The following is a 23,870-nucleotide window of genomic DNA, read 5'->3' on the forward strand; positions in this document are numbered from 1 at the left end:
CTTCCAAACAGAATCAGCCTTTTCTCTATAGGATTCTTTTTCTTCTGGTTTCTAATATTTGCCCTCCCTTCAGCCCTTCAGGCCTAGCAGCCCTAACAGTGCTAGCCCTAGGTTCCTAGCAGCCTGTTGCTGCTAACCCTGGGTTCCTGAGCTCTATCTACACTGTGTTCATATACATCTGTAATCTTTCCTGTTGTAAATAGTCCCTCCCCAAATGATCCCACAGCAGTTTCTTATTGTGATACAGTTCCAGATGTCCATTTTCCATATTGAGATTCTGAGATATCTTTCATTCTGCCTAGTTCCTGATTGTCAGATCAGAAGGTTTCCACAACAACTTTCCTCATGTTTGTTATATACTTTGACCTGCAGTTCTTATAACTCTCCCTACTAATGTTTCTGTGCCACACTGGGGACCAGAAATGCCTGTGGGGTTGTCAAGGCTCTGCCTGTCTAGACTTCATGTGCACTCACTCCATCTCTGCTTTTAGGGTTGCAAAATGCAGGGAGATCCCTCTCTACTCTGTCTGCCTTATGCAACTCACACCAGAGGATATGTTTGGCAGATGGGAGATGGGGAGAGAAAGGGGTGCATGAAACACCAAAAAAGGAAAAACATATAGAAAGGAAAAACATCACAACAGATAGAAGTATATTAATATTTAAACATCATGACCCTATAATAAATCTATAAAACTGAACATTTAACCATCCAGCTTGTGGGTTCTAAAAATAAAGATTTAAACATTCCTATTGCTAAATGTCAGGCTCTTCATTTATATAGCAAATTAAAGTTTGAAAAGTACTTCACATATAAAAGTCATTGAATCTTCAAAGACAAATCCTAAAAGGATTATAAAATATGTTCCATGTTATAGACTGAACTGTGTCCCTCACAAAATTCCTATGTTGAAGTCTCAATTTCCAGTATCTCACAAAATAACCATATTTGGAGAAAAGGCCTTTAAAATGATAATTCAGTTAATATGAGGTCTTTAGAGTGGTTTATAATCTAATATAACTGATGTCCTTATAAGAGGAGGAAATTTGGACACAGACATGCACAAACGGGGAGGAAAAGCCATGCAGAGTCAGAGGGAAAACACAGCCCTAGGAAACTCATAGACTCCATTTTATAGATCAAGAAACTGAACTTTAGAGAATTTTAAAAGCCCACAGAAAAACCCACAGATTATTTTACAGTAAATTATTTAAGTTTTTACACTTGTAGTCTTAATAATACTTAAGTACAGGCTGCCTCACATCCTCTATTACCTCTTTCAGATGTTTGCAACGTGCTCTGCAACTGTATGATATTACTGTCATATGAGAATATTCATGAGAATATGTATATAAACTTCTTCAAAGTCAGGCAATGCATCTGTGGGCTTAGGCCACCAGGTAGTGGCTGCCTCCAGGCCATTTCCAGACTCCTGCTTCCCTCCTCCCTCCACTCCATCTGCTGCCTTTCCAATCCTTTCATGCTCCCTGTCAATTTCTTGAATTATAGGTCCATTCAAAGGCTGAACAAAGAGGGAAATAAGTGAGGGAGGAATCTTACCTAGTGCAGCAAGTGAACTGCATTGAAATGCTGTGAGGTAGATGAAGGCGAGGACACTACTGCAGATATTCAATTCCCAAGATGTTGCCAAGCTGAAAAGCAGAAAACAGAAAAAGCAACAATAATTTATAATTTTGTTCTGAGTCCAGGCATAGATTCAGTGCAGGAAGGTTAAAGGACATGAGGGAAATGAGAAAGTGTGGGTTATGGGCTTTGTTTTATGGACTCATTATTAAGAAGCTTGAGCAAATTAACTCATGGGCTTCTGTTTCCTAACCACCAAAATGACTATGTTATAGTCAAAGTTTCTTCTAGCTCTAACATTTGGTGAGATTTTTATCTGACACTGTGATTTTGTGCTTCTTCAAGGAAGTATAGAATTATACCATATGGTTCCATTGCCATTTGAACTTCAATATCGTTTTGGTGGTCATGGGGAATGAGTTTTTGAACAGAAAGAATCCCAGTGTAATACCATTATCTGGAAATCAATTATTCTAATTTCAATAATATAGCACAAACTTTGATTTATTGGCTTATTTAACTGTAACCATAGCAAATGTCCTGTTCATTTATTCATTCATCTAACCAAAATTGAAGGAACATCTACCACAGGCTAAGTACTTACTATGCCTATCCTTTGAAGCACAGTCTTTCTAGTCAGAAATAGAAACAGTATGGTGTGGAAAATGTTGTAGGCTGTTTAGAATAGAGGTAAGCTCAGAGGGGTGTGGCAACCTCTAAAAGGGCAAAAAAGGACATCTAGCCCAAGTCTTACAAGAATGAGGGATCAAATTCTATTAATACAAAAGTAGTATTTGCAAAACATCCCAGAAGGGGCTAGGCATACTTAAGAAATTACAAGAAAATAGGAGCTCAGACTATCAAAAAGCTGGGTATTTTGAAGACCAAATCACAAAAGACTCTCACACACTGCTTATCAATGAGGCTAAACACAGAAAGCTAAATTCCTTTGCTATTCACTACTGTTTTAAAGATTTCCAAGAGATGTGAATCCTATATGTCAATCCCTCATATTTATTATATCCATACTTGCTCTGGGAAGCAAACATGCCTGAAATCTTAGGTATGGAAAGGACTTTATTAATCAGCTGGTTCAACCCACTCATTCAGAAACAAACTGATTGCTCCCAGGTCTCATGGTAGCAGAGATAAATCTAGATCCCAAGTATCTAGACTCCCATTCCAGTGTTTTTGTTTCTTTTTTTTTTTTTCTTTTTTTCCTACTGAACCTCCCTGTACTTCCCATTAGCCTTTACATATGAACTTGAGAATGGGAGCACTTGGATGGCTCAGTGCTTGAGCATCTGCCTTTGGCTCAGGTTGTGATCTTGGGGTCCTGAGATCAAACCCTGCATCAGGTTTCCCACAGGGAGCCTGCTTCTCCCTCTGCCTATGTCTCTGCCTCTCTCTGTGTGTCTCTCAAGAATAAATAAATAAAATCTTAAAAAAAAAATAAAAACCTTGAGAATGAAGTCAAGTGGTCTCTGTTACTCGATTGATCAAGCAACCAATCATTTAGGAGGCATGACAGACTTATAAAGGTCTTAGAATCAATCATGATTTTATGCCATTTGTACTGCTGTATATATTTATTTGTTTAGTCCATAAACTGAATTATACCTTCTGTTGAAATTTTCTTGGCTGCAAATATCCATGAATGGAGAGAGTGAATGGACATTGCAATAATCAAGTGAAGTCAAGTGAAGAAGTGGATAGCGACATTTGCCACTGAACATTGATTTATGGTTCATTTGGAAAACATTTCATGAGCAACTAATACATGTCAGGCACAGTCCTAAGCAGCATCAGTGAAAAACAGAATTATTGTAACAAGACATCATTCAGGCCACATGGTGCTTATCTACTGAGCAAAGGAGATAATAAACAAAGAAACAAATACACTTAAGTATAATGTCAAACAACAATAAGTATAAGGCAAAGTTTCAAAATGCATGAAGTGAAAAAAGTTTTCTTTAAATTCTGAAGGAACAGTAAGTGCAATAAGAAGAAACTGTAATGACTCACTTCCAGAAAAGAAAGATACTTGGATATATTGAAGCCTTTCACATTCACCTTCCTCTGCCGTGGAGTCATTCTTAGAAACATAGTGGGAAGAAGTAGGAGGCATTCTCAAATTTTTTTCTGGAGTGTCAAGAACCACCCTCCTAACTCTTATCAGACTGGTTTTTAGAGAGACATCAAACCTCAGCACTTTCTTCTTCAAACACGAGGTATTCCATGTGTTTTTATATTAATGAGCAGTGGTTGTTTTAACATTCCTAGAAGAGTTCACAGTCCCTTTTGAATATCTGATTTAAAATAGGAAACTTCTCTTCCCCAAAATACCCACTAGTACCTACATAGAATATGTTGACTTAAATTTTAGGGGAACCATTGAAGACCAATGATCCTCCTAGAGTCCATTCCAGAAAAAATATTTTTTGTGTGTGCATTATGAGGAGTGGGTTCTAACTGGCTTAGGCACAATGGACTGTGACCCAAGATTTCTCCAGTTTAAAGATTGCATGTGTTCAGAGACCTCTTAGCCAAAGAGCTTTAGATTGCTAGACTGCACTGCTCAGAGAGGAAAATTCACATGTGATACCAGCAATACTGTTGACTACTGGCTATTAAAAGACCACATAGGATTTAAATCCTCTTCATTAAAAAAAAAAAAGAATTTTAAATATATATATGTGAAATTAGTTGCTCCTGAAAGACACAGAAAAAATACAACAATATCCTTAAAACAGTGATTCTCAATTCTACCCACATATTTTAATCGCTTGGGCGGGGGGGGGGGGGGGGCGTGTTTAAAAAGACTAATGATCAGGACTATATCAGACCAATGAAATCAAAATCTCTGAGTGTGGCCCAGGGACTGATGGTGGTTCAAATCTCCCCAGATAATTTCAATGAAGAGCCCGGTTGCAACCCACTGTTTTAGAAGGGCTAATTCTCATGTATTGTGAACCTGGCTTTACTGAATTAAAAGAAATGCTTAAAATAAAATCTAATTGATAAGAGTTGTTTATGCAGTTGATCTGAACTTAAAGCCCAATAATTCTAATGATTCTGAATAGTCTCAACATTTCACAGAATTTATGAGGAACAGAAAACCTGTCAGTAAAGAGGTAGGTAGTTGGTTTCCTTACATGGATCAAAGCAAACACAAATACCTATGAGCAAACATTCTTCCTATTCCTTCCTGGAATTCTAGTAACTAGCACAGTTTGACACATATGAAGGCTTAATTAATGTTTGCTGATTTACACCATTCTGGTCCTTCCCTTCTCCATCAAACACTCTAGGAAAGAAAACATCATGATCACTTAGTAGGTTATCTAATGGGGCACTTAACTGTACCCTTGAGAAGCAATATTATTGAATACATTATTTCATTAAAATATTGACTCTCTATCATGTGACAATTACCATAATTTGTGTTAGGGGTGATAATGATAAATAATGTAATCCTTTCAAAATCATTTCTAACATCTTTTCAACAATTATTGGACCTTAGTTTCAAGATTAAGGGACACTCAAAGCCACAGTGTTAGTGTGTGAGAGAGGGTAAACTGGAACTGAATTTTCTAATTCCCAACACAAAGCTGTTTTGCAGGGAGCAAACTGTGTCACTTTTAGAATATGTGTAAATTTAACATAATAAGATTAATCCTAAAAGTAGATGATTGTGTGGAAGAAGTCATATGTGTGGCTCTGCATAGAGGAACTTCTCAGTTCTATCAGTTGTGTGTAAGCAACTTTGGGATTAGAAATAGATTCCCTTTCATGACTGGGTTGAAATGAATTTGTTTTGAGAGTAAATAATATGAAGTTCTTTGTAAGGTAAAGAAAATTGTCTCTGAGACTCTAGGAGAGTAATTGAGATAAGTAAAGCAAAGAATAATTTGAGAGTGGCACATAGTTTAAGGAAAATAGAATATGTTGTTTTCAAAATGAATCTCTAATTTCTCAAAAAATATTCAATCGTTCAGAGATTTCAGTTATTTGTAGACTACTGTGAGAATTCTTAAAATTTAAGGGGGGAGAACCCCAAATCAACAGATACTGATGCCCCTTTTCCCATGATTCTTCCTCTCAGTCTCTATTTTCCAGCAGCTCTAACCTCCCAAAGTTGTTCAGGAAAGCCAAGGATAACCCTCTCAGGGCATTTCTACAAGGGATTGTCTTTCCAACTCTTAAAAAGGAGCATACTTTTCATCTTTTGATTTCTACTTACTTTTCCCTCACAAAGAGGTCTTTTCTGACCACTCTATCTTCTGCCCCAACATACACTATACTCCTACACTACTGCCCTTTGATTTTCTTCTAGGCACTTGGCACTCCCAGAGATTATTTCACTTCCTTGTTTACACGGAAGTCTACTTTAGTAGTGTGCATGCTCTACGAACGTAGAATGCTGGCTCTTTTTCATTGCTGTATGCTTGTCACTAAAGCAACTGCCTGCTTCACTGCATTCAATGATATTTTAATATTTGTAGTTGTTAGTAAGGAAGAAAGGAACAAAGACAGGTAGATTCAATGGTCAGCATATACTATGAAAATTCAGACAAATATAAGATATCATGTGTTTCCCAGTTGATTGGTACAAAATAAAGATGAATAAAATCCAATGTTGTCAAGGAGGCTAAAAAATGTACCCTATAACACCTTCTAGAACTCTAAATTGGTACAACCTTTGGAGGTAGGGAGTTAGTACTGCTAACAAATTTTTTATGTGCACATTTTTGGCCTATAGATTTCTCTTCCCATCTATTGTCTTATTAATCAATTTAAACTAGTAATAAGTTATACATGGATGTTTATAGAAGATTATAGGTAATAGGCAAAAACTTTGCAAAGTGTTTAAATGTCCATCGATGGTTAGATAGTCGTAATACTTAGAAATAAACACTAAGTAATTGTTAAAAAGAGAATGAGGAAAATCCAAGTGGACTACCATAGAATAATATCTGTGATACACTGTTAGTTATTTTAAATGAGGTGTAGAACTATATGTCTATCAATGCATTTTGCAAGCGACTTATAAGGATACTCATCAAACTGTCAACTACATTTACTTCTAAGTAAGTAGCTGGACTGTGACAAGGAGATGGTAATGAGGGGGAAATTTTCACGTTTTATGTACCATCAATTTATATTTCATTATTTTTAAAAACTATTACAATTTGTTTTTTTAAAAAACATACTAGCTTTCTAGAAATATCCCTATCTTGGGTTTCTTGAGAAACCTAGCCTGACCTATTGTCAGATGATCTTGCCAGAAAATAATTGCTAGATTAGAAGCTTCATAAGGACAGATAATGTATATGTTTAGAGCTCTATATTCCTGTTTGAGAATATGTCACATAGAATGCACTTAATATACTACATTGAATGAATGAAAAAATAATGCCAGGGAAATAATTTAGCTGCTGTAATTTATAAATTAGTCAGCACTATAGATTTTCTAAAACAGAATATTCCTCAAATTTGAAGTTATCAAAAAATTTAAAAACTTTTATAAATTAGAATTCTTCAAGTTTTTAAAAATTCTCTAAAGTTAAAAGCATACTGGTTAACATGTCATGAACAGGCTTCACCTTCAAGCAAGAATTGAAACAAGGGTATGTTGTTTTGTTTTGTTTTGCTTAATTTTTACTGTACTGTCAGCCAATTTGTATTGCTCTTCATTTTTTTATTGTGGTAAAATAAACATAATATAAAATTTACCAACTTAACCATTTTTAAGTGAGGTTCAGTGGCATTAAGTATATCCTCATTTTTGTGCCATCATCACTACCCTTCATCTCCAAATGTTTTTCATTTTGTAAAACTAAAACTCTCTATTAAATAATAACTTTCTATCCCCCTCTCCATTCTACTTTCTCTCTGAATTGACTACTCTAGATACCTTATATAAGCAAATCACACACTATTTGTCCTCTTGTGACTAGCTTATTTCACTGAACATAATGTTTTTCAAGGTTCATCCATGTTATAACTTCCTTCCCTTTTAAGGCTGTATAATATTCCATCATACAAATGCATCACATTTTGCTTATCTATTCATCTGTCAATGGACATCTTTGACCTTCCAGCTATTGTAAATAATTCTGCTGTGGACATAGGATACAAATATCTCTTCAAATCCCTACTTTCAATTATGTTGGATATATATTCAGAAGTGGAATTGCTAGATCATATGGCAATTCTATTTTTTAATTTTTTGAGAAACTGCCATACTGTTTTCCATAGCAGCTGCACCATTTTACACTCCCACTGACAGTGCACAAGGATTCGAATTTCTCCACATCCTCCCTAACACTGGTTATTTTCTGGGTTTTATAGTAACCATCCTAATGGATGTGAGGTGTTATGTTGCTGCTTGCTTTTGAAATAGCAAAAAATGGGAAACCTAAACCTAAATGACCAACACAAAGAGATTCTGATATTTTAATCTAAGACATTTATTTTTTAATTCTAGCAACTTTGAAATTGGAATGCATATTACAACTGAAGTCATCTTATAGTTAAATTTAATAGTGTTATTTTATATCTCAATGATGTTTAAAACAATGGTGTTTTAAAATTAATACTGTTTTAGATTCAATGATATATGGAACATCCAAAGTTTTAAATCACAAAGGATTAGATAAAGTATCTGAATTACATCTCAATAAGGATTAGTTGTAACAATCAACCTAAATGTACAAAAGAGAAAAAGTAATGAGGTAACAAGAAAAATAATTTTCATGAATTAAAAAATATATATTTAAAGTAGTAAGGACACAGGTTGATTCCAGCTCCTACTAGATCCTGAGCTGTGCAATTTTTTGGCAAGTTATTTAACTGCCCCATGGTGCAACTTCTACAACTGTAAAATGGGCATAACAACATTTGTATGATATTATACCTACAGGCTTATATCCTCTTTGTTAGAACTTAGCAAATGGCAACAGGGATGAGAGGATAATTTTTTTTGAGAGGATAATTTATATTTTTTCCCTAAGATATAAACTAGAGCTTCTATCATTAAAGAAAGAAAGAAAAAAATAATAGGAAATAATCTTCAGTCTATGTCAAGGGCACTTAAGTTATTCCAATAAATAGTAATTGTTCACTATTTCTCCAATTAATACCCTATTTTTAGATTTTTTTCATTCATTAAACCTTTGTAGTAAAAATATTTCTGAGGTAGAGAGCACCTGGGTGGCTCAGTCAGTTGAGCAACTAGCTCTTGATTTCAGCTCAGGTCATGATCTCAGAGTCCTGGGATGGAACCCTGCATCCCAGATGGAGCCCTCAGAGCAGCAATTCTTGACATTCTCTCTCTCCCTCTCCCTTTACTCCTCCCCCAACTCCACACAATCAATCAATAAAATATTTAAACAAAGATATTTCTGAGGGTACAATGATGACTGAGAATAATATAGAAATATATACATAAAGAAAAGCAAATTTTTTTCTGAAAAAGATTTAAATTGCTAAAGATATATTTGCAAAGCCTCTCTCCAAATGCTAAGTAACGTGATTACATAAAATGGTATATTTAATCGAATTTTATTTTAACTCAATTTTCCTTTGTTATGAACCAAAATGATTTTGACCAATATGACACATTAATGTGTAATCTTGCATGACGTTATATGTTCAGAAAGTGCATATGATTTACTGGATTACTGATTTTATAAATGAAGTATATATGTTTAGGCCCATGGTATCTGTCATAGATAACAGTAGATTTTGGGAAATTCTACCAAAGCATGTGCCAGGAACTACAAGGGAATGGAAGGGAAGAAGGAAATAACCTTCAATGTGTCTCCCCTGGAATGGATGTGATGAAGAACCAGACAGATTGAACACCTCTCTTATGGAAGATAGTAGGACAGAAGAATGTCCTCAGCATGACATGGTCACCAGTCTGCAACTAATTCAGTGCACTTAAGTCTATGTGGAGCCACTTCCATCCTCAGCACATTTTCCACTATTTAAAGATTACATAGAAGAATAAAACAGGAACTAACCCCAATTAATGTTTTAAAATTCTGTAAGATCTTCTATACCTTTAAGATTAGCGTGTCTAAGAAAAACTGTAAAAAGTGAAGTAGCACGCTAATTAAATATGGTATGAATTTAAAGTACCAAAGTTTAAAGTGAAATATACCAAGCTCTAGAAGACATAATAAAATACTAATGCCAAAATTAAAATGAATAACCAAGTTGCCCTGCAGTATAATTTCAAAGACTAGCTAAAAGAGAAGCACTTCCAGAATAATGGAATAAGGACCTCTAAAAATCAGCTCCTACATCAAAAAGTCAGAACATTGACAATAATTGTCAAGATCAACTTTTTCAGAACTCTAAATATTAAGCAAAGGCTTTCAATAAGTCAAGAAAAACAGTTGAATCTTGAAAAGAACATCAATCTTTGTGGGTAATTTAGCTTGCCTTATTCCTATTCCCCTCTCACCAGCTTTGTGGTAGCTTTGACAACCAGCAGCCTCAAAATAATGATAATTGTGAAAACCAAATGCCATGATTTAAAAAAGTGGAAAGACCTGAACAGATACCTCATTAAAGAAGATATACAGGTGGAAACAAACATTTAAATACATGGTCAATATTCTATGTCATTAAGAATTGCAAATTAAAACAATGAGATACCAATCCCCACCTATTAGAATGCCCCAAATCCAAAATCCTGACAATATCAAATGTTGGTAGAGCAACAGGAACTCTCTCATTCATTGCTGGTGTGAATGAAAAATGGTACAGCCACTTTGGAAGACAATTTGGCAGTTTCTTACAAAACTAAACATTCTCTTACCATACAATTAGGCAGTCATGTTCATCGGTATTGACCCAAAGGAACTGAAAACACATCCACACAGAAATCTGTGCATGAATGTTTATAGCATCTTTGTTCTTAATTGCTAAAACTTGGAAGTAACCAAAATGTCCTTTAGTAGGTGAATGAATGAACTGTGGTACATCCAGACAATGGAATATTTTCCAGCACTAAAATGCAATGAACAACCAAACCATGAAAACCCATGGAGGAAACTTAAATGCATATTACTCAGCAAAAGAAATCAATCTGAAAAGAATGCATAGTATATGAGTCCAACAAGATGACATTCTGTAAAAGACAAAGCTATGGAGAAAGTAAAAAGATCTGGTTGCTAGGAGTCGGAGAGAAGGAGGGATGACTACATGGAGCATATAAGATTTTTAGGGCAGTGAAACAAGTCTGTATGACACTATAATGGTGAATAAATGTCATATATAAAATATATACAACAATAAGGGTGAACCCTAATGTAAACTGTGGACTTTGGGTAATAATAATGTGTCAATGTATGTTCATCGATTATAGCAAAAGTACCTGTCCGGAGCAGGATGCTGATAGTGGTGGAGGCTGTGTAGAGTAGTGAAAACTATCTGTACTTTCTGTTCCTCTTCTGTGAACCTAAAAGAGCTCTAAAAAAATAAATAAATAAAATCTACTTTTAAAAAAAGAAATTAAGTACTGATTCTTGCTACAACGTGTATGAACCTTGGAAACATTATGCTAAGTGAAAAAGTCAGTCACAAAAGACCATACATTGAATGATTACATTTACTTGAAATATCCCAAAATGGCAAATCTATTGAGACAGAAGACAGATTAGTGGTTGCCATGGCATGAAGATTAAGAGTAATGGATAGTTAGGGCTAATGGCTATAGATTTGGGGGTATGGAAGGGGATGAAAATGTTATAAAATTAAAGCGTTGATGATTGCAAAACTCTATGAATATACTAAAGAGCATTGAGTTGTAAGGATTAAATGGGTGAATTTTACAGGATGTGAATTATAACTCAGTAGAATTGTTATTTAAAAAGACCAACTCTAAAAATATTCTGAGCAAGATAGTTATATCATAGTAAGCATATATCCTTAGCATAAGTCCATGAGTAACTGTGACACTTAGGTAACTTTGAATCCACTGGCTCCACCATTTACTTTCTTTGTGCCTGCAGACAATTACTTAAGCTTATTACATTAAGTGTTTCCTCACAATAAAAAGGAGATAATCCTCAAAGCATAGCTGAGACAATTTAATATGATATCATAGAAAAAGCACTTCCATGAGTTTTCTCACTATTGGAGAATAAAATTACAAATGAATAAAGGAGGAAGGCTAAAACAAATTCTGTGGTACTGCACTGGAGTCAGAGATATTGGCATGAACTCATGTTTATTTTTATATGTTTGAAGATAGATACAGGAATAATTATAGATATCTGTGTATACATGATTTAATATATATACAGTTCCTCTAACATACAAAGAGTTCCTAGTTCTGTGAGCAGAGAAGACCTAGAGCAGCAATACTTCTATAGCCATCAGCACACCAAAGATCCAGATCTGAGTTTCTAAATACCATTTCCCAATAAAAGGAACTAGGATTTCCTGGAGAAATGGAAAATTCTAGAACTGGAACAGGGAAAATACTGATAAATCTGACCTTCTTATAAAGATGTAAAAGAAAGTGCCTTAAGGGGGCATGGGGGTATAATACATGGCAAAAGGATATAAAAGCCAATTTGAAAGAGTTCAAAATGGCCAAAGCTGGAACAATTTGAGCAGCACAACAAATAAATTTAGTATTGGATTATGATCCCAAAAAAATAAATATCCATTGCCCATACTGAGCTACACAAATGATTGAATCCATTAATAAACTGGGGAGAAGAAATAAATGTTCTTTATGAAAGTATTCCAAAGGATAAATAGAGAAAGATTAAGGGAAAAGAACATCCCCATTAGACATAGAAACAACTGCTGCAAGCAAGATCCATAGATTAATGCTCAAATAGGTGAAATTTTATGGAGTAAGAAGATATTTCCTTCACTTTAAAGTGTTGCCCTGAAATACTCATTACTTACTGTGGTGGCTTTAACATTTGCTTCCAACTTTATAGTAATTTTTCAGTGAAGAAACCTGGTAGACACCATCTAAACCAGGTGATGAAGGTTTACATCCCTGTCATAAGTCATGTCCCTATTCTGTTCCCCTGATAACATGACCACGATATGAAGAAAGAACATATCACCCCTATGGTATTCTCTCCACCCATAACTCCAGTCTAATCATGAGAAAACATCAGATAAATCCAAACTGATGGACATTCTACAAATACTTGACCAGTACTCTTCAAAAGAGGCAAGATAACAAAGAACAAGGGAAAATGGAGAAATTGTCGTTTATTAGAGAAGAGCATGGCAACATGATGACTAAATGTAATGTGTGGTATCTCGGATCAGATGCTAGAATGGAAAAAAGTCATTAGTGGCAACACTGGTGCAACCAGGATAAAGTCTTCAGTTTAGATAATAGTGAACATTGTTAATTCTTAGTTTCAGTAAATGTGCCATAGTATATAAGATGTTAGCTTTAGGGGAAGCTGGATGAACTGTATTCAGGAGTTCTGTGTACTATCTGTACAACTCTTCTATAAATCTATAATAATTTTAAAATAAGAACTTAAAAAACAAAACTAGGATCTGGCCTGCTTAACATGCTCAATAAATTATCCTCAATATTATATCCTGAAGTTAGCTATTGCCAGAGTCTTCTAAAAGTAACACCCTCTGAATTGATCACCAACTCTCTCTCCAACCTCAAATATCCCTTTGGTTTTAATGTGAAGGCTCTAAGGAATCACATTAATAAACATGATGTTTCCTACACACGAGTCCTATGCCCCCCCCACCATCCTAATTGATTTGACTAGGAATGGACACTTGACCCAAACAAAGCCAATGAGTCCCTTCCTCCAGGGATATAGGATTCCAGGTACATCTGTCTGATCTCTTGAATGGAGGAAGTTTACTTAAGAATACTTAGAAGTTATTTTATAATATCTGATTTCAGAAGCCATTTGTTACAGACTGAATGTTCATATTCCCCCAATATTCACTGTTGAAATTCTACCCCTGAATATGATAATATTAAGTGGTCGGCCTTTGGAAAGTGTTAAGGTCAAGATCGTGGAGCCCTCATGAATGGGAGTAGTGATCTTATAAAAGGGGCCCAGATAACTCTCTTGCTCTCTATCTGCCATGTGAGGATACAATGAGAAGTTAGTAGTCTGAAAACCAGAATAGGGTTCTCACCAGAACTTGACCATGCTGTCACACTGATCTTCCAGACTCCAAAACCATGAAAAATAAATTTCTATTGTTTAGAATCCACCCCATCTATTTTTTTGTAACAGACTAAGACACCATTCTACAGCAAGAGAGTAGAATAAGTAAGACATGCTTGAGGGGCAGACTGATAAATAGGAACTGAAAGGATTACCTGGGTCACTGTAGAGTGGCACACTCTAGTCCCCACTGGTTCCCAAAGCATCTGCTCATCTTGCCCTTACATTCCATGAACTACTCGGTCACCCAATTTCTCTTTGGGCTTAAACTGGCTCGATTTAGCTTCTGTTAATGTAACTTGAAAGTTCTGGCTAATACAACTACTTTGTAGGAAACAGCGAGCATTTAGACCTGCATTTCCTGTTTTTGCTTTTTAATATTCAAGTTCGGTAACTTCTTAGTCACAGCTCATATAACCTATCTGATTAAATTACCCCTTTCCTCACACATATACCACATCTCTTCAATTCTGGCCATTTGTTTGTTTTGTGCTTGCCCACTGAAATACCTTTAATCTATCTCATCATGTCCAAATTCCACCCATAGAGCCAGGTTTGGTTTAAATGCCCTCTTTTCCATGTAACCTTCCCTGCCACCCACCTAAAAAAAGATAAAATATGTATATATGTATATGTCATGATTCCTCATATACATCTTTTATGCCTTTCTATCTTTGTGTAGTCATTTATTTATTCTCATCATCTTCCCTCTTAGATATGGAGCTACTTGAGATCAGCTCCCCTGTTCTTATGTAAGCACCATTTCAGGGGGTATTTATAGAATAATATAAATATGTAAGTTAATTGAAACAACATAAGAAAGATAGAAATGAGAGATATCATTGACACTTAGCTGTATTATTTTGCTGTTCTAAGTAAGAAAATTATTTCTAAGAAATAAAGCTATCTTATATATATTTCTAAAAGAAAATATTGGAGAGTATCTTCATCACTTTGGGTCCAGCAAAGATGTCTTAAACAGATCACAAAAAAAGCACTAGTAAAGGAAAAGTGGATACATTACTACTATATTAAGATTAAGGACTTCTGTTCATTAAGGAACAGAATTAAGTAAGGGAAAAGCTAAGCCATAACGTGGGAGGAAAAAAATGTATTATACATAAAAGACTCAAATCCACATGTTAAAATGATAAAAATAAACTTTTGCAAATCAATTTTTTTTTTGCAAATCTTTTTTTTTTTTAAATAAGGACAAATATCCCAACAAAAATTGGGCAGAAGGCTTGACCAAGTACTTCAGAGAAGGGATCTCCAGGGCCAATAAATGTATGATAATGTGTACAACATCATTAATCATCAAAGAAATGATGTGTATTAAAACCACAATGAGCTACCACTACATACTCACCAGAATGGCTAAAATAAAAAAGATGGAGAAAAACAAGTGCTGACAAAGTAGTTGAGAAAATAAACAATGTACTGCTACTACAAGTACAAACTGATACAACCACTTTAGAAAACCGTTTGGTGATACCAAAGTTAAAGTTGTACACAGGCATGTTATTTGACCTAGAAGCAATTCATGGCTGTGCATGCATTCATGTGTTCATCAAAGGACATATACAAGAATATTCATAATCCCACTAGTCATAATAGCTGAAACCTGGAAACAAATATCCATCAACAGAAAATGGATAAAGTTATTGTGGCATATTCATACAGAAGCATATTATGCAATAATGAACAAATTATTGCTAAATCCAAAAACATAGATGAAGTTCATAAACATAATGTTGAGGGGATTTAGTTTTGTTTTTTGGTTATTTTTAGGGCAGGTACAACAGTTTTCCCTAACATGGGATTCAACTTATGTAAAGTCTAATATTAGGCCAAATTAATCAATGGTGTTAAAAATCAGTCTATATATTTTTCAGGGGATAGTGACTGGGAGGGGAAAGAGGAAAGTTTCTGGAGTGCTAGTATATTCTATTATTTCTTAATCTGGAGACTGACTATACATGTATGTTCACTTTGCAAAAAAGCCACCAAGTTGAAAACTCGTAATTTGTGTGCACATTTCTGTAAGACTGCTATCTATATTCTATAAAAGATATTTAAAATAAAAGCTTTTCATGGGATGCCTGGGTGGCTCAGTGGTTGAGTGCTTGCCTTTGGCCCAGGACATGATCCTGGAGACCTGGGATCGAGTCCCACATTAGGCTTCCTGCATGGAGCCTGCTTCTTCCTCTGCCTGTGTCTCTGCCTCTCTCTCTCTCTCTCTGTGTCTCTCATGAATAAATAAATAAAATCTTAAAAAAAAAAAAAAAGCTTTTCATACATTACTTGTAGTATCTCCATTGCCTTAGGCATCATGCCAAAGGGTTGTGTATGTATAAATTACATATCCTTTTAGAAGCACAAAAAACTATTAAAATCAATATTTTTATATTACACCTTTGAGAATTAAGAGGTAAAATTTTACAGTGATTTATTCGGAGGTACAGTAGAAACAATAATAAATGTTTATTGATTTTTAAATTATGGAGGCTTGAAAAATCTAAATCAGAGTTTCAGTATGCAAAAATAATTAATTTGTTCAATGACTTTGGTATTTATGATTAGCTGAGAATTTGATTAAGCACAAGCACATGTCATCATCCTGCAATGTGAAAGTGTTCCCCTCATCTTTTTTTTTTTCCTTTGGTGTATATTCTGGGAATATCCTTAACATTATAAATGTACCTAGAAATAGAGGTATTGCTTAAAGTCCAGCTAAGTGGGTTATGGCTCCATCAAAACTATCAAAGAGAGAATCAGAATTAAGTATTAAGAATCTTTCTAGGCCAAGAGAGAAAATCTGCATTGTCTGTATTCTGGGATAATTTTATGCAAAGGAGACAATGTTTTGGTTTTTCCAGTTTTGTTATGATTGTTGCCTACATAGAATGAACTCAAAAAGTACCTAGGACTCCAAAGCCTAGAACTAGGTCTTCAGTAATCAGATTTAAATTTAAATACACATTGGTCACAATCTTGAAGGATAACAGAAGCCACAACAGGGCAAAGAGCAACATACAGGGGGTGGGGGGCAACTCAGAGGAATGTCTGCTAGGTGGGGAAAGGAAAGGAGATGCTTAGACTTGCTGTCTTAGACCATTAGGGCTGCTATAACAAAATACCATAGACTGGGTGGCTTAGAAACATTTATTTCTCATACTTCTGGGGGCTGGAAAGTCCAAGATCAAAAACAAAATGCAGATCCAATGTCTAGTGAGAACCTACTCCCTTGCTCAGAGACAGCTGTCACACATGGCAGAAGGGGTGGGGGCTCTATAGGACTTTTTTTTAAGATTTTATTTATTTACTCATGAGAGACACAGAACGAGAGAGAGGCAGAGACATAAACAGAGGGAAAAGTAGGTTCCTCACAGGGAGCCTGATGTGGGACTTGATCCCCAACTGGGATCACGCCCTGAGCCAAAGGCGTATGCTCAATTGCAGAGCCACCCAGGAGTCCCATATAGGACTTCTTTTATAAGGAGCACTAATCCCATTTGTGAGGACTCCACCTTAGTCATCTAATCACCTCCTAAGAGCCCCACTCCAAACACCGTTGTCTGGGATTAGGTTTCCCCATATGAATATGGAAGGAACATAAACATTCAGTCTACAGCATTTGCCATATTTTTTGAAATCCAAGGTTGTGATAATTCTGGCCAATACTTTCTAACATGCTAAAAACCTTCAAAGCAACAACTAAAAGGCCCACTACTCAATGCCTTCAAAATGGGTGTTAATGTTGTGAATGACTTACTATTTCACCTTCTCCTCCCCACAAACAATCCAGGCTTCCCCTCCAGGTCCCGCACCTTAGAGGTCTCCACATAATCCTAGTTCACACAAGCACACATACACGCATATATATATACAGAGGCACACGCAGAGGCAGAGAATGTATATGAAGATTACAAATAAAAGTGTTCTTACTGAAATGGTGGAATTTTATTTGACTTCAGACCAGCCTTTTACTTTTGCAAAGCCCAGGTCAAGATTAAAAAAAAATAATAAAATAAAATAAATAAAGGCCCATATACCATATGTTTAAATATGTAAATATTATAAATCAACCTAAAAGCTGTTACATAAAATGTTTCGTCTTCCTATTCATATAAATACATATATATTCATAGCTTGTATTTGGGGCTCATGTGTGTGTAGGTAGGCTGGGGAGCTCTATCTCATATCTCATTCTAGGACCCATGCTAGAGAAACAACATTATATGGGGTTTGCTCTTTTGGAGATAGGGAAACAGAACAATCTCAACCTAGCAAACTTTCACCATATTTGCTAACTTCTCATAGGTTAAAATAAGTCATATAGCCAAATATAAAGTCAAGGATATAGGAAGCACATTCTATCCAAAACAAAGTAATGACAAAGGAATAAATAGATTATTTTACTAGAACAAAGGAAGATTTAGGATTATTCAATCTACCTCACTTAAAGGCACAGTTCTTCCTTTTCAATTACCCTACTTCTTCCTTGGAATTTTGGCACAGGCTTACTTTCATGGCTTGCCCTGTATATTTTACAATATGCTTCTTGGGAAAAGGAGTAATCTTACAAAAAACTGTATAATTAGAAGCCCATCACAAATTAATGTGTCATCTTTTGCAAAAATAATAAATAAGTACCAAACAAATGTTTCAGTAGACTAAAAAAAATGAATACAGTTCAGCTCCTGAATCTGTCATAAAATAATGTTTCCTACTGAAACTTGACTACTGTCTGACTAAACACTAAAGGGCTTTCTTTTAAGCAAATCCACAAATAATAGTATAATAACTAAGAATTTGTGTAGTTGTAAATTTAAGCTTGGAGGATAAAAAATGATTATAAATGTTCCATTTCTAAGTCTACATCCTCAGGCAATGCATATTTTGAGTTACTTTTTTTTTTCTTTCCCAAACAGAAAATTTATGAAAAACTAGATGTCATGCCATATCCAGTAGATAAATATTTTTCAGGAAAGAAATTATTAATATTAACATTTTAGATTAATCACCAGGCAGGAATATTTTACAATAGAATTCCTTGAATTAATAGTTTTTCTTCACTAGATATATATTTTTCAATTTAATTCATGAGTAATTCTGAGTAGGATTTTTTTTTTTTTTTTGGACAATAGGTCTCTGGTATCATGGGATATAGAATTCGATTGGTCAATTAAAATATGGTTAGAAAAAAAAGTATGGTTGGAAAACAAGCATAAAACTGATACCAAGTTCCTTTTGAGATGTGGTGAAATAACAGGGATTATATCATTAGCCAAAATATTATCTTCCCCTTTATTGGGGAGGATTAAAAAGAATGACTACTTGAGATATAAAAGGACTCTTAACCTTCAACTTTCAATGGGCAGTCTATCAACTGAGGCTGTCAGGAAATCAGACCAACTATACATATTACAAGGAATGAGGGATATAATACAGGAATTACAGTTTATTTAAATGTAGGTGGACCTAGGAAAGAGAAGGTCTTGGAAGTACGAGTTGCAAGATCAGAGAAATAGTTACTAGCGACTTTCATCTGAAGCACTGGCACAGAGACAAGTTGGAAGCTGCAGGAAAATACAAGACTCTGCATCTCACTGCCAGAAAGGACCTGGCAAAGGAAGAACTGTGGACAGTTCTATGCAATGTGGTTTATAGCCATGCTTTTGTGGGTTGAGACAGCTGTTGGTCGGCATAGCCAGCAACCAAGATGAACTGGAGCAGGAGGAGAGAACAGGCAATCCACCAGGCCCCTCTGTTAGGCATCATGTCTGACCATCATAACTTTCATAGAGTAATGTCCTCAGCTCTCATCTGCCTTCCAAATGTCATAAAAGTTCATCTAGCTGGCCAACTCCATGCCACAACTATTCAGAGAAGAGGATTCTGAGAAATGTAGTCCCAGCCTTAGGCAGGAGTTCAGGTGCTAAGTAAACAATAGACAATCTAGCACAGGCTAAAGGACTGCTTAGTTCCCAAGGAATTTTCAGATGTTACCAAGAATAAATATATGAATTCCCAGAAGGTAGAGCTAACAGTGAGGAAATAGAACAAACTGAAAATCTACTCCTAGGAACAGAAACTAGCATGTTAACTTGGAACAGTCCCCATTCTAGGGCAGGAGGATCTTACTCAATAGGATTTCGGAATTTCTATGGACCAGTAACTGCACAGTGCTTCCTATTGTTATCCTTTCCAACTAGATGAGCTTACTCTGGTTATCTTATCCCTATTCTTCCAACCAGTTAGTGTTCAAGTTGTCTAATGTATTTATTTTAATAGTTTTCAGGTTATCAGCAAAAGGTAGCCTGCAGTCTGAATCCAACTGTTGCCCACTTTTGTTTTTTGGTGGGGTTTTTCTTTTCTTTTAAGATTTTATTTTTTTTATTTGTTTGTTTATTTATTTAATTTGAGAGAGAGAGAGAGAGAGAGAGAGAAAGCACAAGAGGCAGATGATCAGAGTTTTAGAGAAGCAGATTTTCCAGCAAGGGGCTTGATCCAAGGACCTGAGATCATGACCTGAGCTGAAAGCAGACAATTGACTAAGCCACCCAGACACCTCTGTTGTCCATTTTTGTAAGTAAAACTGTGGAACACAGACATATCCAGCTCATTTGTTTCCATATTTCTATGGCTGTTTTTGCATTACAAAGGTAGAGTTGAATAGTTGTGACAAAGATGGTATGACAAAGCCTAAAATATTTACTAATCTGGACCTTAACAGAAATTTTGTCAACTCATGAATAAGATCTATACATTATAATGAGTGGCTAGGCCTCCCAAATCTCTCTCTTAATCTTAGTTCCAGTGATAGGACTCCATAGTAGTAAATATGATCTTTCTCGTTTCTCTTTATTGTTGCATAGTATAGCATAAATGGGAAATAGGCTCAAATTGCATTTTAATTATCAATGTTGTTGAGCATCTTCATAAATAAGGACTATCTATATTTTTTTTCCTATTATCTGTCCACTTAAATCTCTTGCCCATTTTTCCATAGGACCTAGGGAATGTTTTTCTTCCCTATATTTATAAGCTCTTTATATATTAAAATTATTAATCTTTGTCTCTAATATATATTGCAAATATTTTTCCTATTTTCTCATTTGTACTTTGCTCCTGGTAGGTATTCTTTATTTACTTGTTTTTGCCATACAAACGTTTGCTGTCATTTTTAATTTTTTATGCTGTGAAGTTATTAATATTTTCTCTTAATGCTTTTGTATCTTGAGTTATGGTATGGAAAGTTTCTCATACGCCTAAGCTACAGGGTTTTCACCCCTGTTTTGTTCAAGTACTTCTGTGATTTAATTTGACTCTCTGACACATTTGGGATTTGTTCTGGTGTACACAATAAAAACTGGGATAAATTTTCTTTTCTCTTTTTCTCTATTAGTATCCACTTAGCCAATACAGTACTTAAATGAGTATGAGTTCGCTTTTCCCTACTGATGTGAAATTATTTTACACTACGTTTTCATATGTATTTCAGTCTATATTTCTCTTCTACTCATGCTATAATGCTATACTATTTTACTTATAAAAGTCTTGTCATATGATTTAATGTACCATAGGATTAGGCTCCTCTTATTGCTCTTTTCCTTTTTTTTTTTTTTTTTAAGATTTTTTTTTTTAAGATTTAAGATTTTTTTTAAGATTTTAAGATTAGGAAGGAAAAATAATAATGACACTTTTATTGAGATTGTAGTAAGTGAATACGCCTAAAAATAACTGACATCTTTATTATGTTAAGCTGTCCTGTCCAAAACATATATTTTTTTTATTTATTCAAGTGTACTTTTAATTCTTTCAGCAGTAATTGATAGTTTTTATTACAGAGGTTTTGTCAATTTCTTATTGTCAATTTCTATATGTAGGTGTATCTGTATGTGTTTAATCATGAATTGGTTCTGCTACTGTATTATAATTTCAAATAGTTTTTGTTTATATATATGCACTTAAATATATATGTCTGAAGTTTATTCAACTTTTATCTGTCAATCTTAATTAAATTATATCAGTGCTTGTAGTAGATTTTACATAGGTCTTTGTTTTATTTTGTTTTGTTTTTAAGATTTTATTTATTTATTTATTTTTAATTTTTATTTATTTATTTATTTTTTTTTTAGCTTTTAAATATCTCAGACCTTTTATTTTATTTTATTTTTTTTTTCAGATGGGACAGAGCTTTATTGGTGTACCAACATAGCACCAACAAGCTTTATTTATTTACCAACAAGCTTTGGTAAGAGCTTTATTGGTGTACCAACATAGCACCAACAAGCTTTATTTATTTACCAACATACAGAAAAACACCCAGTGCTCAGCTTTATTGGTGTACCAACATAGCACCAACAAGCTTTATTTATTTACCAACATACAGAAAAACACCCAGTGCTCATCCCATCAAGTGTCCACCTCAGTGAAGATGTGGTTTATGTATACAATGGATTATTACTCAGCCATTAGAAACGACAAATACCCACCATTTGCTTCAACATGGATGGAACTTGGGATCCCTGGGTGGCGCAGTGGTTTGGCGCCTGCCTTTGGCCCAGGGCGCGATCTGGGAGACCCTGGATCGAATCCCACGTCAGGCTCCCGGTGCATGGAGCCTGCTTCTCCCTCTGCCTGTGTCTCTGCCTCTCTCTCTCTCTCTCTCTCTCTCTAACTATCATAAAATAAATTAAAAAAAAAATTAAAAAAAAAAAAAAACATGGATGGAACTGGAGGGTATTATGCTGAGTGAAATAAGTCAATCGGAGAAGGACAAACAGTGTATGTTCTCATTCACTTGGGGAATATAAATAATAGTGAAAGGGAATATAAAGGAAGGGTGACGGGCACTAAGGATTTTATTTATTCATGAGAGACATAAAGAGAGAGAGAGGCAGAGACATAGGCAGAGGGAGAAGCAGACTTCATGCAGGGAGCCTGATGTGGGACTCGATCCACAGAAATCAGGATCACAACCTAGGCCAGATGCTAAACCACTAAGCCACCCAGGGATTCCCTGGTCTTTGGGGTTTTTAATCATATAATCACACCATCTGAAAATAGAAATACTTTAATGCTTTAATTTATTGTTTAAAGTTAAACTTTAATTATTATTAAATTCATCAGATAACTCAGGGATAAAGAAATCTGTCTTTTACTTTTCAAAAAACTGTAAGAATCTGAGTTGAAAGACTGGCTTTATTTTTCTTCCTTTGTTCTTACTAATTCTGTAAGTCAAAAATGCTAACTGAGTTGAAATTTACCCAAAAATTTTAGAGTGAAATCTTTAAAAAATAATTCAAAAGGCTCTTATGTATATTTTTAAAAATATGTGACCTTGAGTTTACAGGTATTATCTAGTACTTAATTGGATAAGTTACACAAAGAGAACAGGATCACTGCTCCCAGATGTCTGTGAAAAGTGCTTTGGTATTTTAATAGGGGTTGCATTAAATTTGTAGATGCTTTGTGTCTCAGGGACATTTTAAAAAGATTTGTTCTTCAATTCCATGAGCATGGAATGTCTTTCCACTTCTTTGTGTTGTCTTCAATTTCTTTCATCAATGTTTTAGAATTTTCAGAGTACAGGTCTTTCACTTCTTTGGTTAAGTTTATTGCTAGATATATTATTATTCTAAGTGCAAATGTAAATAGGATTGTTTTAATTCCTTTTTCTGCTGTGTCACTAATGGTGTACAGAAATGCAATATATTTCTATACATTTATTTTGTACCCTGTGACTTTAGTGAATTCATTTATCAGTTCTAGTAGTTTTTTAGTGGAGTCTTTTGGGTTTTTTTTGGTTTTGGTTTTGGTTTTGGGGTTTTTTGTTTTTTTGTTTTGTTTTGTTTTGTTTTGGCTGATTGCTATGGCTAGAACTTCTAATACTATGTTGAACAAAAATGGTGAGAGTGGATATCCTTTTCTTTTTCCTGATCTAAGGAGAAAAGCCCTCATCTTTTCATCATTGAGTATAATATTAGCTCTGGGTTTTTCATATATGACCTTTCTTATATTGAGGTATATTCCTTCTAATTCTACTTTATTGAGGATTTTTATCATGAATAGATGTA

General features: G+C 34.8%; 1 protein-coding gene across 1 annotated transcript in view; it reads right to left on the reverse strand.

Moving 5' to 3' along the window:
• Positions 1–23,870, reverse strand: part of LOC121482136 (translation initiation factor IF-2-like) — a 325,404-nt gene that overhangs the window by 230,358 nt on the left and 71,176 nt on the right. The window contains exon 4 of the mRNA XM_041739977.1: positions 1,562–1,653. The gene's annotated coding sequence lies outside the window, so the exon portion shown is untranslated. The remainder of the gene's footprint in view (positions 1–1,561; positions 1,654–23,870) is intronic.

Source organism: Vulpes lagopus, chromosome 24 (assembly GCF_018345385.1).
Source record: "Vulpes lagopus strain Blue_001 chromosome 24, ASM1834538v1, whole genome shotgun sequence".
Taxonomy (NCBI): Eukaryota; Metazoa; Chordata; class Mammalia; order Carnivora; family Canidae; genus Vulpes; species Vulpes lagopus.